The sequence below is a fragment of the Lissotriton vulgaris genome, chromosome 12, assembly GCF_964263255.1.
Source record: "Lissotriton vulgaris chromosome 12, aLisVul1.2, whole genome shotgun sequence".
Taxonomy (NCBI): domain Eukaryota; kingdom Metazoa; phylum Chordata; class Amphibia; order Caudata; family Salamandridae; genus Lissotriton; species Lissotriton vulgaris.
The window spans coordinates 707,726,957-707,740,726 of record NC_141700.1 but is presented as its reverse complement, the minus strand read 5'-3'; the positions used below and the strand labels follow the sequence as shown (position 1 = coordinate 707,740,726).

General features: G+C 45.5%; 1 protein-coding gene across 2 annotated transcripts in view; it reads left to right on the top strand.

Annotated features, from left to right (window-relative positions):
* Positions 1-13,770, top strand: part of TMEM107 (transmembrane protein 107) — an 87,794-nt gene that overhangs the window by 35,608 nt on the left and 38,416 nt on the right. The gene's annotated exons all lie outside the window — the stretch shown is intronic.

Below are 13,770 nucleotides of genomic sequence, written 5' to 3'. Positions count from 1 at the left end.
AGGACAGCATTCGCAGAAAGCTTAAGCAGACCAAGGAAACCGCGGTAAGAAAAATAATATGAACATTAATTAACGGACTTTAGGCAACAGAGTTATAAAAATACACAAATAAACCTTCACTGGGATTGTTTTTTTCTCCATCAGATGAGTTGTTAGTGCTAGCAGTTCGTAATTGTTCCAATGTGCTCATTTTGCGCCGGCTGGTATGTAAGAATGACATTATTTTCTGTTAAGCTATGCGGGCGGAACCAGAGCACCGATGGCGCGTGGCAGTGTGTCTCTTGGACAGACTTACAATCATTGTAAACCAGAGGCTTCGGTGATCGCCCTCCCTGGCATGGAACACACATTCTGTAAAAAGAACATGTACTCCGCCATATCATCATTTTTAAATGCTTTCGTACTCTGAATGTAAGCAATTTTTGAAGTAGCTGCCGTGGGTTAAGGAGTGGGCGGAAAGTGAGCAGCAAACTTCAACATGTCTTTGTAGCAGTGTCTTTGAGTGTTACACAGTTAATGCAAAGAACACTGACAATGTAGTAGAGATCTCATCTGATAGCGTGAGTTATGTTTATGCAAAATTAAAAGGCAGACTAGTCCGTGTACGTATTCCCCAGGCTTAATTAATTACACCATGAACATGGATGTATACATCTTTGGTAGATCGCAACAGTAAGCCAGTTTACTGTAGACGAACATCTTCACCTGCTGAATTTAAATACGTAATTAAGGATAACGTTAATTCCGGTGGCTTTTGTAAAATGTACTACAATCCATTGATGAGAAGCAAGACTACAAGTACCAGCATGCATTGCTTTAGAATAAAAGGACAAGAGTACTGCGTTTTTACTGATGCAAAGTAATTGCTAACCTGGCTGAAGTATAGGTACGAGACATGTCTCATACTTTAGTTAGCAGTTCGGCCTCACGTTAACTTTAAAATGGTGCCCATACACCTATTATTAGCAGTTCGGTGGCTTCTAACATAGCCGCGCTCCACCGCCACTTCATGTGAGGCAGGCTGCACACCCCTCACTCTCCATATGCTGGCTCTCGCGCCTTTCCTTTGATCTCTCCCCCCCCCCCCCCCCTTCATCGGACTTGAAAGGAATGCGCTCCCACACCCCTGCCACAGCAATGCCGAGAGCTTCTTGGTGATGTATTGTTCCACTGCAGGAATCGTTCATACCTTTCATTCAGTGATGCTGTGCATTTTTTGAAAAATATATATTTATTTTAAATCTTTGTACGATGCAATGTCAAACAGGCTGTGAGACTACAAGTCTCTGACCGTTTTATCCGGTCATGTTAACCTCTGACATGTCTTCTTTCAGGCCTTTTGTAGCCAGTTGGTTCCTAGTCACCCACCAGGGGTTGCTTGAGTTTTTCCTCTGCAGTGATGTGTTGGCCAGCTGTGACAACAGGGAACCTTTCTACTCCCCTAGTCAGGTTCTCTTAGTACCCAGGGTGGACGCTTTGGCAGCAAGTCCTTGAACCGCTGTAACTGTGGCCATGTCTGCATACTCCACCCTCCAACTCAAGCTCCACCCTACAACTCCACCCTCCACCCTACAACTCCACCCTCCAACTCCAACAGCCATCACTCGGGGACACCACCACATCACTCGGGGACACCACCACATCACTCGGGGACACCACCACATCACTCGGGGACACCACCACATCACTCAGGGACACCACCACATCACTCGGGGACACCACCACATCATTCGGGAACACTACCAAATCACAAAAAAAGTTAATATTTCACTTCTGTTCTTGGATTTTCGTCGCAATAAAAAACACTGAACATAACATTAACAAAAGTTATTTACAAAAGTTTAAGCTATTGCCATTACAAATTAAATACATTATTTAAGTAATAATTATTTAAACAAATTAAAAGCCATTGTTATTTGTAATATCAATACATCTAAGTCACGTAAAAAAAAAACATGTTGCATTACAAATGCTATAGGTGTCACATTTGCGAAAGTGATAACTATTGGCATTGTAAATAACAAAGCTATTAATTTCGCTATTTTAAAAAACAACACATAAATAAAAAAAATGTCATTTATAAGACCAACAGCTCAAACTTTCCTAATGCGAGACCTATTGCATTTCCAATGCTTGTTTTACTTCAGTTGGGCAAGCCAATAGACATAGTCTCTGTTATATAAAGGCTGCAATATTGCCCAAGTTTGACAGAATGCTCATGACTGAAAATTATATCCAGCACAAGAAAATAGCTAGTTCTAAATTCTTTAGCATTTTAATTTTCCCTATTTTGATAACCTCCTATTTTCCATCATATACTGTGGTTTTATTAAATATGTGTGATTGAACAGACAGTGGTTTGTGACAAAGCTTGCTAAGCAGTCAATAATCTTGGGACTCTGTGGGCTGTGCTTGGAAGCATTACATATAACATTATATTAAATATTTGTCATTCTGCAGAGGACTAAGATGTGTGTACTGAAAATTATCTTCATGTTGTCTGTCTTGCCCCTGCTTATAGTCCATGTGGAATATATTGTGGCAAACTGCTCACACTTTTATTTCTCCTGACACACATTGTCCTGAAATTACTTCAACACCAACTTTATTCCCTTTGTCTGCATTTACTGAACTATGCCATCTCTGTGCCAAAAGCATCAGGAAAACAATTTAAAGTAAGTTTAATTTCAATTGTCTAATTAGTAAAGGATTATTTTTCTATAATGTGTTTAATTGAGGGTTATGTTCAATACTGTAATTATCTGAAAGATAATTTAACTAAAAATAGTTGGGGGAAAGAATTGAAATACGATTAGTGGTTCAAATAGATTTACTTTGAAATAAACCTATACATTTGACCGGTTTATTCGTGGTATTAAAATAATTTAAGTGAATTATGTTAAAATACATACTTTAATGAAATATAACATCGTGGTTAGAATTAAAGTTTGATCAATTTCATTTAGAATTAGAGTTCAAGTTAAAATATTAAAATGTTATTTAATGCAATTTGAAATAAATGATTTAAATGACTTGTAGTTAGCATAAGGATTTCAATAAAGCTATTCAATTTGAATGTAATTAGATAAAAAATGGGTTAATCTATAAACTTAGTATTTTATAGTTATAACAACTATTTCGTTTTAAGAGTGGGTTAGATTAATTTGAGTGTTGTAAATAATTATCCATAATTCAGTTATGGATTAGGGCAGGGGTGAGTTTTATGAAATTTAAATATAAGGTTCTTCAAGATACGATTAAGAAACCATTAAGTTTTTAAGCAAAATTTAATATAATTATCTTAAAGTACATTAAGGTGGCGCTTTGAGGCTTAGACAATGTAAATGCTGCACTAAGTTGAGGGGAGAAAAAGTAAAGATCATTTCAATGTTATACATAGGTTGCAGAGGTAAAAGTAGAATGAAATCCAGGTGGTAAGAAAAGAGATCAAGAAATAAGGGTAGTAGAAATAAAGACACACATTCTTCCATCCAAGCACTCTTATGGAGGCTGCAAAGGTTTTAAAGCTGTATGTGTTAATTACAACAACATATAATACTTGGGAGGATTGTTATGACGTCTACGGTCTCAAAGATCTTGTTTTCAACTAATGCAATCTTGAAGAGCATTTTTGTATATGATAGTGGAGGGTTGTTAGAATTTTCTTCAAGTTTTAGAAGTGAAAAATCCATCCCTACTTAGAGGTTTTGATAAGGCGTGAGGGAAACAATGAATGACAGTTGTAGGAAGCGCGCTCTATATGTGGTATACCAGTAGGTGGATATACCGTGCACAGAGTACAGAGATTCCCCTAGAAGTGTACAGTGCTCAATGCAAACCCTAAGTGCTCTATTTGTTGTAGTGTTGGCGAGCCGCCTTAGGCCTGGCACAGAGGAATGCAAAACGTTTGTTGTGCACACAATGACCAATAAATGTCACAAAACTCAGGAAAAGAGATCTACACCAAATTTATAAAAATTCATTTGCTGAAGATTTATTTTAAGACCATGATTTTCACAAAAAGGTAAGTCCAGGGCTTCGGGTGCAGGGGTGTCCTTTGACGTCTGGTTTCTCTTACCTGAGCCGGTTGAGGGGAGCCTCCAGATTCACAGTGCACACATCTTTGTTGAGTCCAGGAGAGGTTAGCCAATGCTGAACTTGTACTCTGGATCGCTGGGGAAGCTTTTCCGGATCAGTGGGCCACCTGGACACAGGCTGGTGCCGAGTGGTCTGGGATCGCAGATCCAAAGGGCACCAGAGTCCTTTGAGGTGCTATCTTGTCGACCGAACCGCTGTCCTCCGAAGTGCTGGTCTTTTTCAAAGGCAGGCAGTCCTCCCAGGGGTTGTGAAGGTCGCTGACTGCAGGACAGGCATAATTTCTTCGCAGGATCTTCGAGGGCTGCAGACAGGCTGGTAGGACTGGCGCCATGTCAGTGGGCATTGACAGTCTTCTCTGCGCGACGTCTTCTTCGTCGTCCTTCTTCTTCGTACATCGGCAGGGCTCGACAAATCTAAAAAATCTTACTTGACCTGCAGGTCGAGTGAGTAGACTTTTCTACTCGACCTAACAGCAATGCACTCGACCCACAAATTGATCGCATTATGGACTTTTTTCAAAACATTTGCAGCGCCAACAACCCAATGAAGGTGAGGAAACATACAAATATTCACAAACTACAGCATAGTACATTCACCACACAATGTTCTAATGCAACTTGCATAGCAGTATTATAAACTCTGGGAAGACATTTAATTTCCTTTGTACCTTCAGATAACTGACAGAAGTTAGGACGTTTATAACTGCAAGTATAGAAACCCTACGGTGCAACACAAACAGCCAAATCAAACTCTCCACATGCGCTTCATCCGGGAAAAGCGAACCTTTTTTAAACAATTTATATGGGCACAGCACGGACTGTAAACAAATTGCATATGGTCTGGCTTGACAACGTAGCTGTCACCAGGCAATTGAAGTGAGCATTTCTAGAGAGGGGCTTTGGCTCTGCCCACATGTTGGGAGCCATGAGTACATGTTTCCATTAGGTAGAACATGTGTGTGCATCCACAAAAAAGTGCTTTTGCTCTACAGAGGTGATCATTTTTTTTTTCTTATGCAGCAGCGCAGCCTGAGATTGCATTTTCAAGGGCACAGTTTAGGACTTGCTTCACAGTGCAACTGTCATTTGACCTTACTACACCAATGTCATTCTAATTCTTTGCTTCCACAATAATGCATATAATTCATTCCCATGCTAATTTGCACGCAACGCTTTACATTGTCATACAACATTCAGTTATTCATTTTCAACTGTAACAATGCACAATAGACCAAAGGGGATAAAATTCAGTTGCAGTGTACTAAGCTAAGATTACCAAATCAAATGTGGACGAGGAAATGCCTCGGTTTAAGCATAACCCAAAACCAGAGAGGTTGGTACATCTAATAAAGACAACGAAACAAACCAACTAAACAGAAAAACCGCGCACCGGTCCCCTTTTAAGGCGGCGCCAAGTGCAGCCTCACTTGGAGCTAATTGAATACCCAGAGGAAAACAGAGAACAAAGCATTTTGAAAGGGTTGCACAAACAACATGTCAGCTTTTATTATTTTCTATTCGGTTGTCACTCTCAAGCTAAGGTGTCCACGTCTTCGAAAGAGAATCTATAAAACCAAATATGTTTGTGTACATTCGTGTATGTATGCCTCTTTTTTTTTTCTACGTGTAACCTGATATGGCACAAGGGCGAGGGGCACGGGGCAGCAGGGGGAAGGTGGTGGGGGCTGGGGAGCGTGGAGAGGGGGGGGGTCGCCCTCCTGAATAAGCAGGGGTCCTGTTTGGCGACGGTGCGGATGAAAGAGTAGAGGGAAGGGACGCTCGTAGATGGTGCAATGCAAATAGATGTAGGAGTGGGTGGGACAGCAAGGATCTATGGCAGAGGAAGGTATAGGAAAGTATTCGTCACCCCCCCCCCCCAATTTCAGCCGATCATGGACGGCGCAAGGGGTGTCAGAGGATAGGGGGAGTACCTGGGGTTCTTGGTGCTGGCTTCACTGGCTCGGGACCGTGGGGGTCGGGCCTGGACTAGTTTGGAGGTTGGTTTCTGGGCGGATTAGGGGCAAGAGGTGTTGTGCCGCACGCAGGCAATGACATCGCGGAGTGGCAAGTAATTGTGAAAGTTATTGTATACAGGGAAGGACGAGGCGGTGTCTTGTGGGCAGTGAAGCGTCGGAATGGGATTGTTGTCAACTGACCATGGTGTATACAAAAGACTGCAAGTCCCAGCATTCTTGGTGTTATTAGTTACCCCTAGAATTACCCCGACACTGCACTCATAGAGCTCCACATTGCAACCCACTATCTCTCTTCAAACACTGCCCCGTCCCTGCTGCCAGTCTCGTACCTTTCACCTTTCTCATGTTACAGCGCACGGAGAAGACCACACACCGCCCGCAACCTCAGGCCGGGAGGACTTGTGCACAGGGAGGGGTGTCGGGAAGGGTTGGCTGCTTGTTTGGAGATTGATGGGGGCTCAGGGGAAGTTCGCAGATGCTTGGTTGGGGTCGGGAGCGCAAGGGTGGCTCGGCAGGACAGTGGGGAGGGGTGTTCGGTGGGGGTGCTGGTGGTGGCCTATGTGGAACTGCCGACAGTAGGGTGATGGGAGCGGGGGTGCCGCGCAGACAGTTCCTCTAAAAAATAACGGGAAGAAAATGGATAACTGCGCGGAGGGTTCGAGGCAGGGGGTCCAGGAGAAGGGGTGTGCTCTGCACTGGGCTGGCTGGGGTAGAGGCTCATGTACAATAAGGGGGTGGGCGGGGATGCGGGCCAGGTGGTGGAAGTTTGCTGGCCAGTTTGGGGCATGCCGGACACGGAGGGAGTGAGGTCTGTTGGAGAGGTGTTGAGAGGTGCGCATCCGTCGGCGGGGGGCGGCTCTCTAATTGGTAGGGGCTCTGTTTGCGGAGGGAAGTCATGGCATTATTAATGGGCAGGATGCCCATACAGCGACCAACCTCAAATTATTCACAGCGTCGAGGAGCAGACCATTCTCGTAGGCCTTGGGGAGTGGTAATTACAGGAGGAAGGGAGCCGGCGCAAGGCCGGGGAAAGGGTGACACATGACGGATCAGTCAGCTCAGCAGTTGTCGAAACTGACTCACCTGTGCAGGCCAAATCGCCCTGCACTCTGTCCCGAGTCCCGACTCCACCGAGGAGAGCGCGTGGTGGCGTGCCACGTCACTGCTGCACTTTAAGCAGCACAGCGCGGGGGCAGGCCAGGGCCGTCATTGGTAGCGCTTTCGCGCGCTACAAGATTGACGGCTCTGGCACCCAAATAGGCAGCGCACCACCACCACTAAGTTAGGTGGTGCATGCATGCTGCCCCCTAGAGCCTTTTACCGCGCAGCGCACCGCACCACCTGCACTCGTATCATGCTGCCCCTTAGAGGCTTCACATGCTACTGCACCACTGCCAGATAGCACTCGCCAGGCCGGTCAAGTAGGCCTTGAAACTGACTCGACCTTCACAAAATTCACTCGCATTTGCGAGCGGGCGAGTACATTTGTCGAGCCCTGATCGGCAGGAACTAGTTTCAGGGTCCGGGGGAGCCACCTAAATACTACAATTCATGGCATTGTAATGGAGTTACAGGGCCAAGGGGCACCTTACTTGGGGTGTCCATGCCCTCCATTATGCCACCCTCCTGTGGGGGCATAGACCTAGCCCTGATTGGAGGAGTTACCCCCATCTTCAAGATGTTGGGGACTCAAAGATGTGCTTCACCTTGCCTCCTGCACCTTAGAGGTGCAGTTGGCAGAGGTGGGCACACCTCCTATTCCATTCTTCCTGGCTTTTTCCCCTCTGGGTTTCCCGCCCAATGTGGGGGTCTAAACCAGGGGCTGCCATCTGCTGCCAGCAGCCAAGGCTGGAGGTCGCATTGCAAAGGGGGCAGAAACATGTCTGGTGGTGGCAGGCTGCCTAAAGCCAGTCTGTGCCACACCTGGGTTGGTATGTTTTCAGGGGGAACCTCTGAAGTGCCCTCTGAGTACATGTTTCAATAAATCCCACACTGGCATTGGGTTTATTGAGAGGAGTAGTTTGGTACTAAACACTCCTGTGTTCAGATAAGCCATCATGGTGCTGTTTAACTCTAGTTTCTAGCCCATGTACTTACTCTCCGTGACTTTCCTGGCACTTACAATATCTAAGAATAGACTTAAATATTGTAGGGACATACCTGCACATGTGGATATGCCTACCTTAGGGCCTTAAGGCCTGCTAGAGCGTTGACTTGCCTATATCCTGAAAAACCAAAGGGGGTGATGGACGGAGCGTTGACAATACAAACACTCACCCCCAGTACTCTGATCTGGGTTTAATCCATCACCGTTCTTTAGCTCACTCCGCCACCCCAGTTCTGACATGGCCATATGCAAATCAGTCTGACCCTGTACCTCATGGGAACAGTCCAGCTCGAACTGCCAAGCCATGTCTTCCCTGGACCGGAATCAAGCTTGCCAGGACCGGTTTCTGGCATTACAGCCGTCTTCAGCCAGGCTTGCTTGAAACCAGTGGCAAAGTGAGCAAGGGACTCGCGTCTGAGCATACCCTGCCAACTTAGGGCGAACAAAGAAAAAACAAAGGGGGTGAAGGATGGAGCGTTGACAATACAAACACTCACCCCCAGTCAACTGATCTGGGTATAATCCATCACCGTTCTTTAGCTCACTCCGCCACCCCAGTTCAGACATGGCCATATGCAAATCAGTCTGACACTGTGCCTCATGGGAACAGTCCAGCCCGAACTGCCAAGCTATGTCTTCCCTGGACCGGAATCAAGCTTCCCAGGACCGGTTTCTGGCATTTGGTTTTGCTTTACCTATATTCTGGGCAGTGCTAGTTTGCATGGCATGCAGGCAGTATGCCATGTTGATATTGTCGTTTTGTCTGCACGAGGGCTTGCATGCTGCAGTGGCAGTCTGCATGGCCTACGTGAGGGGTCCGTAGGGTGCCTTCTTCAGTCCCGATGCCTTAGGTACCCAGGTGACTTTCCTGGCACTTACAATATCTAAGAATAGACTTAAATATTGTAGGGACATACCTGCACATGTGGATATGCCTACCTTAGGGCCTTAAGGCCTGCTAGAGCGTTGACTTGCCTATATCCTGAAAAACCAAAGGGGGTGATGGACGGAGCGTTGACAATACAAACACTCACCCCCAGTACTCTGATCTGGGTTTAATCCATCACCGTTCTTTAGCTCACTCCGCCACCCCAGTTCTGACATGGCCATATGCAAATCAGTCTGACCCTGTACCTCATGGGAACAGTCCAGCTCGAACTGCCAAGCCATGTCTTCCCTGGACCGGGATCAAGCTTCCCAGGACCGGTTTCTGGCATTTGGTTTTGCTTTACCTATATTCTGGGCAGTGCTAGTTTGCATGGCATGCAGGCAGTATGCCATGTTGATATTGTCGTTTTGTCTGCACGAGGGCTTGCATGCTGCAGTGGCAGTCTGCATGGCCTACGTGAGGGGTCCGTAGGGTGCCTTCTTCAGTCCCGATGCCTTAGGTACCCAGGTACCATTTACTAGGGACTTACAGGGGGCCTCGAGGGCCAATTGTGGAACAATTTTAAGGAAGACTCACTGGCACCGGGGAGCTGGTTGGCAGGGACCCTGTGCACTACAATCAAACCCATATCAATTTCCTGGCAAAAGTAGGGGGATAACAATGTCAAAAGAGGCACTTTCTCACACAGTCTCAGAATAATTAGCAGAATGATAAAGCATGACGGTGGAGGGTGCTTGACAGTGAAGCAAGAAGATAGTTTGTAGTACTGGTAAGGATAGTACATAAACTAGAATGAGTAAAGAGAGGTCTAGTGCTGAAAGCTGTTCTGCTGAAGATGAGATTTTGTCTGTGCTGAGGAAGAAAGTCGGTCTAACACTGGACTGCTGAATTTTTTAGCGCACGCAGAAGACAGATGCCAAATGTTCCAGGGGCCTTCTAAAGAGCGAGTGTGAAGGACACGGACAGAGATGCTTAACGGTGTCTGTGTGTGAAGAGAAGGGAGCTCAATAGAGCAAAGGCTGCTGGTGAGTCGGAGAGTGAGAGCACAAATACACCTGAAAAAGCCTTTGTGTGTGACATACACAGGTCAAGTGGCTGATCTTTCAGTCTTCTTCTTTGAATGGGCCAGATTATTTTCTTTCCCTTAACCTCCATGCCTTCAATACAGTGTGGTCAACAGGAATAAAAGACCGAGAGATGTACAGAAAGGAAGAGAGCACTCCATTGAGGGAATCCTTTTTAGTGGGTGCTCGTTGTGGAATGAAAGGACACAAGAAACATACTGAAAAGGTCCTAAAGTGGCAAAATAAATTTGGGTAGGGTGTGATAAGGTGCCTTAGAGGCTGATGATAGAGGATTAAAGTGAGATGGTAACCTTTATTTAAGTTTCCATTTTTTTTAATGGTGAACACCAGGAAACGAATCATATAAGCCTAAGACTATTATAACTCTCTTTTTAGGTCTCAAGTGAGCTATTGTAGTTAAAAACTGGGAAATCCAAGCTGACCTAGAATCGCACACGCTCGTGCGTGTGCATTTCCTTTTCAGCTCCCCCATTGGCCTTTGCGTGCGTCTTATTTTAAAAGACTGCACGCAATTGGCCCGAAGCTCCTTCCATGGCCTATTGGTGTCTATTACGCGCACCAAGCGCGTAATAGACATCAATAGGCCGTGGGTGGAGCTATGATTGTGCCCACACAGGCGTGACGTGCGCGCCACTTGTTTACTAAATGTAACTTTTTATAATTTTAGAAATACTGGCCTCTCGCCGCCCCACCTTCCCCCTATGTAACACATGTACATCATGCTGCCAGTGCTTCCTGCGCTCATCGACCTTTCCAGCCCTCTGCACCCTTGTCTTCAATGCCTCCTTGGGGGTAGAGTGGCTTTCCAGGAAACCCCTGCGTTGCGGAGATACTTTATTCACCATGTCCGGGAGACAAAGCTTAAGTCAGCAACATGGAGAAGGCGAAACACTCTTGAAGCCCACAGATTAAGTTCAGTGACTTTGTCAGGCTGCATGTACCAGGTGCTGCGTGCCGTGGGATCCCCTCACTCTACTGGGAGAGCCTGCACCACAGGCTGGTGAACGACATGGGTCGGAGTCACTTGTTTTATGGTGGTAATACTTTTCACACTCTAGCATCCACCCCTTCTCATCAGACTAACCCTCGAACACTGATTTTTCGTCTCCTTTGTTCACAGTTTTTTAGGTCTCGCCTCTCAATGCGCATGCGCATTGAGCGGAGCGAGACTATAGGGGCTTAAACAGACCTTACCTAGACTGGCGATTTGACGCTGTGCCCGTGCGCTTTTAGGTCAATGCGCAAGTGCATTGACCTAAAATGCGCGTGCACAGCATCAAATCGCCAGCCATCTGTTGCCCAGCTTGGTGCCGCTCCACCCCCTGCGGCATCAAAGGCTTTCACGGCCGGCTGGCCGTGCTTTCAGTTTCACGGCCGGCCGGCCGTGTCTCCTTATTTAACCTGTGCCGCCAGCTAGTCAGCCTCTCTGCCCCTGTTGTGCCGCCCGACTTGTTTCTTTTTCTTCTTCCTTGTCTGTATCTTGCTGTTGATGCCTAAACCTGCATCCATAATATATTCATGGGTTAAGAAAAGAGCATTTAATAAAAAGCACATTTTTCTTCTTTCGAGATCCTAGGTTCCTAACTGCTTATTTCTCGAAGTTGCAGTATATATGCTTTGGTGCAATGTGGGGAGGCGTGGGCATCCGCCTGACATTCAGCAACAGAGTATTGTGTAATCCTTACTAGGTGGGGGTTAAACCTCAATTGTTAATGTTTTTCTTTAATAGTTTATATCCTTCCTGAATACACTTATCGTACTGTACCATTTCTCTCTCACATACGTGTAACGGTGTGAGCGAATTCCAGATTTAATTTGTGATTCACACAAGTTCGTAGCAAAAAAATTGTCAAATTTGTGGAAATGCAAAATAAAGCGCAGAATCCACTGACTGATTTTTCTCTGTCAAGGCGTGGTCTGAGAGAGCAAATAAAAGCTGTATTTAACGTTAGCTCGAGAAAATAGAGTACTTTCAGTTACAGCAAAACCCTCTTAGAGGCTTGTTTGTGTTGATTTCCGAGCTGGCGTCTGAAATCCATTTGTCTTTCTAGTTAAGCTTTTACTTCCAGCCTTTTTATAGCCTTTGATTGCCCCATTGCATCTCCTTGGGGCAGAGGAAAGTCATCCAGAGGCCACGGGGCAGTGGCTTAAACCACAATGGCCGTGCTGCACGAGCTCATAAAGCGCACTGTAAACTGAATCGCCTCCAGGCTAGCAGCTCGCTGGTGTGTGAAGCCGCTCACAGCACGATACATTCTGCTTTACAGCCCCATTCGTTGCAGTTCTGATGGCACCTTTATGGATTATTTGTGTTTTTATCCAGTGCTTTTGTGCAATAAGAAGCATTTCGCCTGCTGGACATGCTCACCTTTTATTGTCACAGAGGTAATTACTATATCGCTAATATAAACTTAAAGGTCCACTATCGGGAATTCATGTCCTCTGCGCACCTTAAGTATGTCCTTCCCTCCCACAGTCTGGGAGAGTCGCTTGCTCTCTATTTGGCACTGGATTTCCTTGGCAGTTGTGCCGCTGGGCACTGTCCCCTCGATGAACACCTCCTCCATGGTCTGGTACCAAAACCCCCATGGGGTGTAGCAAGGAACCACACCACTGCGCTCATCGAAATCCACCGACATAGCTGAAGCGGACAGAGACTCTCTACTGCTCCTGACAGGCAACAGAAGCGGCTGCATCTTTTAATTGACATAGAGAGAGGACACTTACGAGGCGCTAAATCCACCCGCCCCTTAGTGAAAGGCGCACGTTATTGCTATGGTACAAATCGCAAAGTACAAGAGTGAGACCGTTTTGATTATAATATACATTTTCAAAACATTTGCCAAATTAAAGAACTCTGGGTCATAATTGCCATGTTTCATAAACAAACTCTGAACAGTCGCCACACATTATATTACTGTCATTGGTTGTATTTTGAGTAGTTACAAATAAAACTATAACTTCAAGATGTCCGCCATAATTCCTTCTACGGACGACGAGGGGCTAGCACCGATCATTGCGGTGCCTCATTAAAGCAGTAAATCTTCCATGTTAGAACGTAAGTGTTCACTTTTCACTCAAAATTATTTTTGATTCTGGCTATTCCCAAACGTAGATTTTTGAAGGCGTGCATAAACAGTCAATTTGATATGTGGTCTTTCTTTCCTGTTCAAGCTGTCTCCAATTAAATGAAACTGGAGTTCTTTTATTTCTGCTTGTCACACCACTTAATGTAGTAGTACTCTGTGCTGCAGGTAAACCGCAGATGTGGCCTAACGACCAGAGCTGCCATCTAAGTCACGTAAATACAAAACATGTTGCATTACAAATGCTATAGGTGTCACATTCGCGAAAGTTATAACTATTGGCATTGTAAATGACAAAGCTATCAATTTAGCTATTTTAAAAACCAACACATAAATAACATTTGTTATTTACAAGACCAATAGCTCCAACTTTTCTAATGCGAGACCTATTGCATTTCCAATGCTTGTCTACCATGCCCCCTATTCACACACTCTAGTTACTTTGATCTACTTTCAACCTCCTTTCACTCCAACATCACTTCTTTTCTGTATACTATCGCTCTGAAGTCTCCCTTTTCATTCTACCCCTA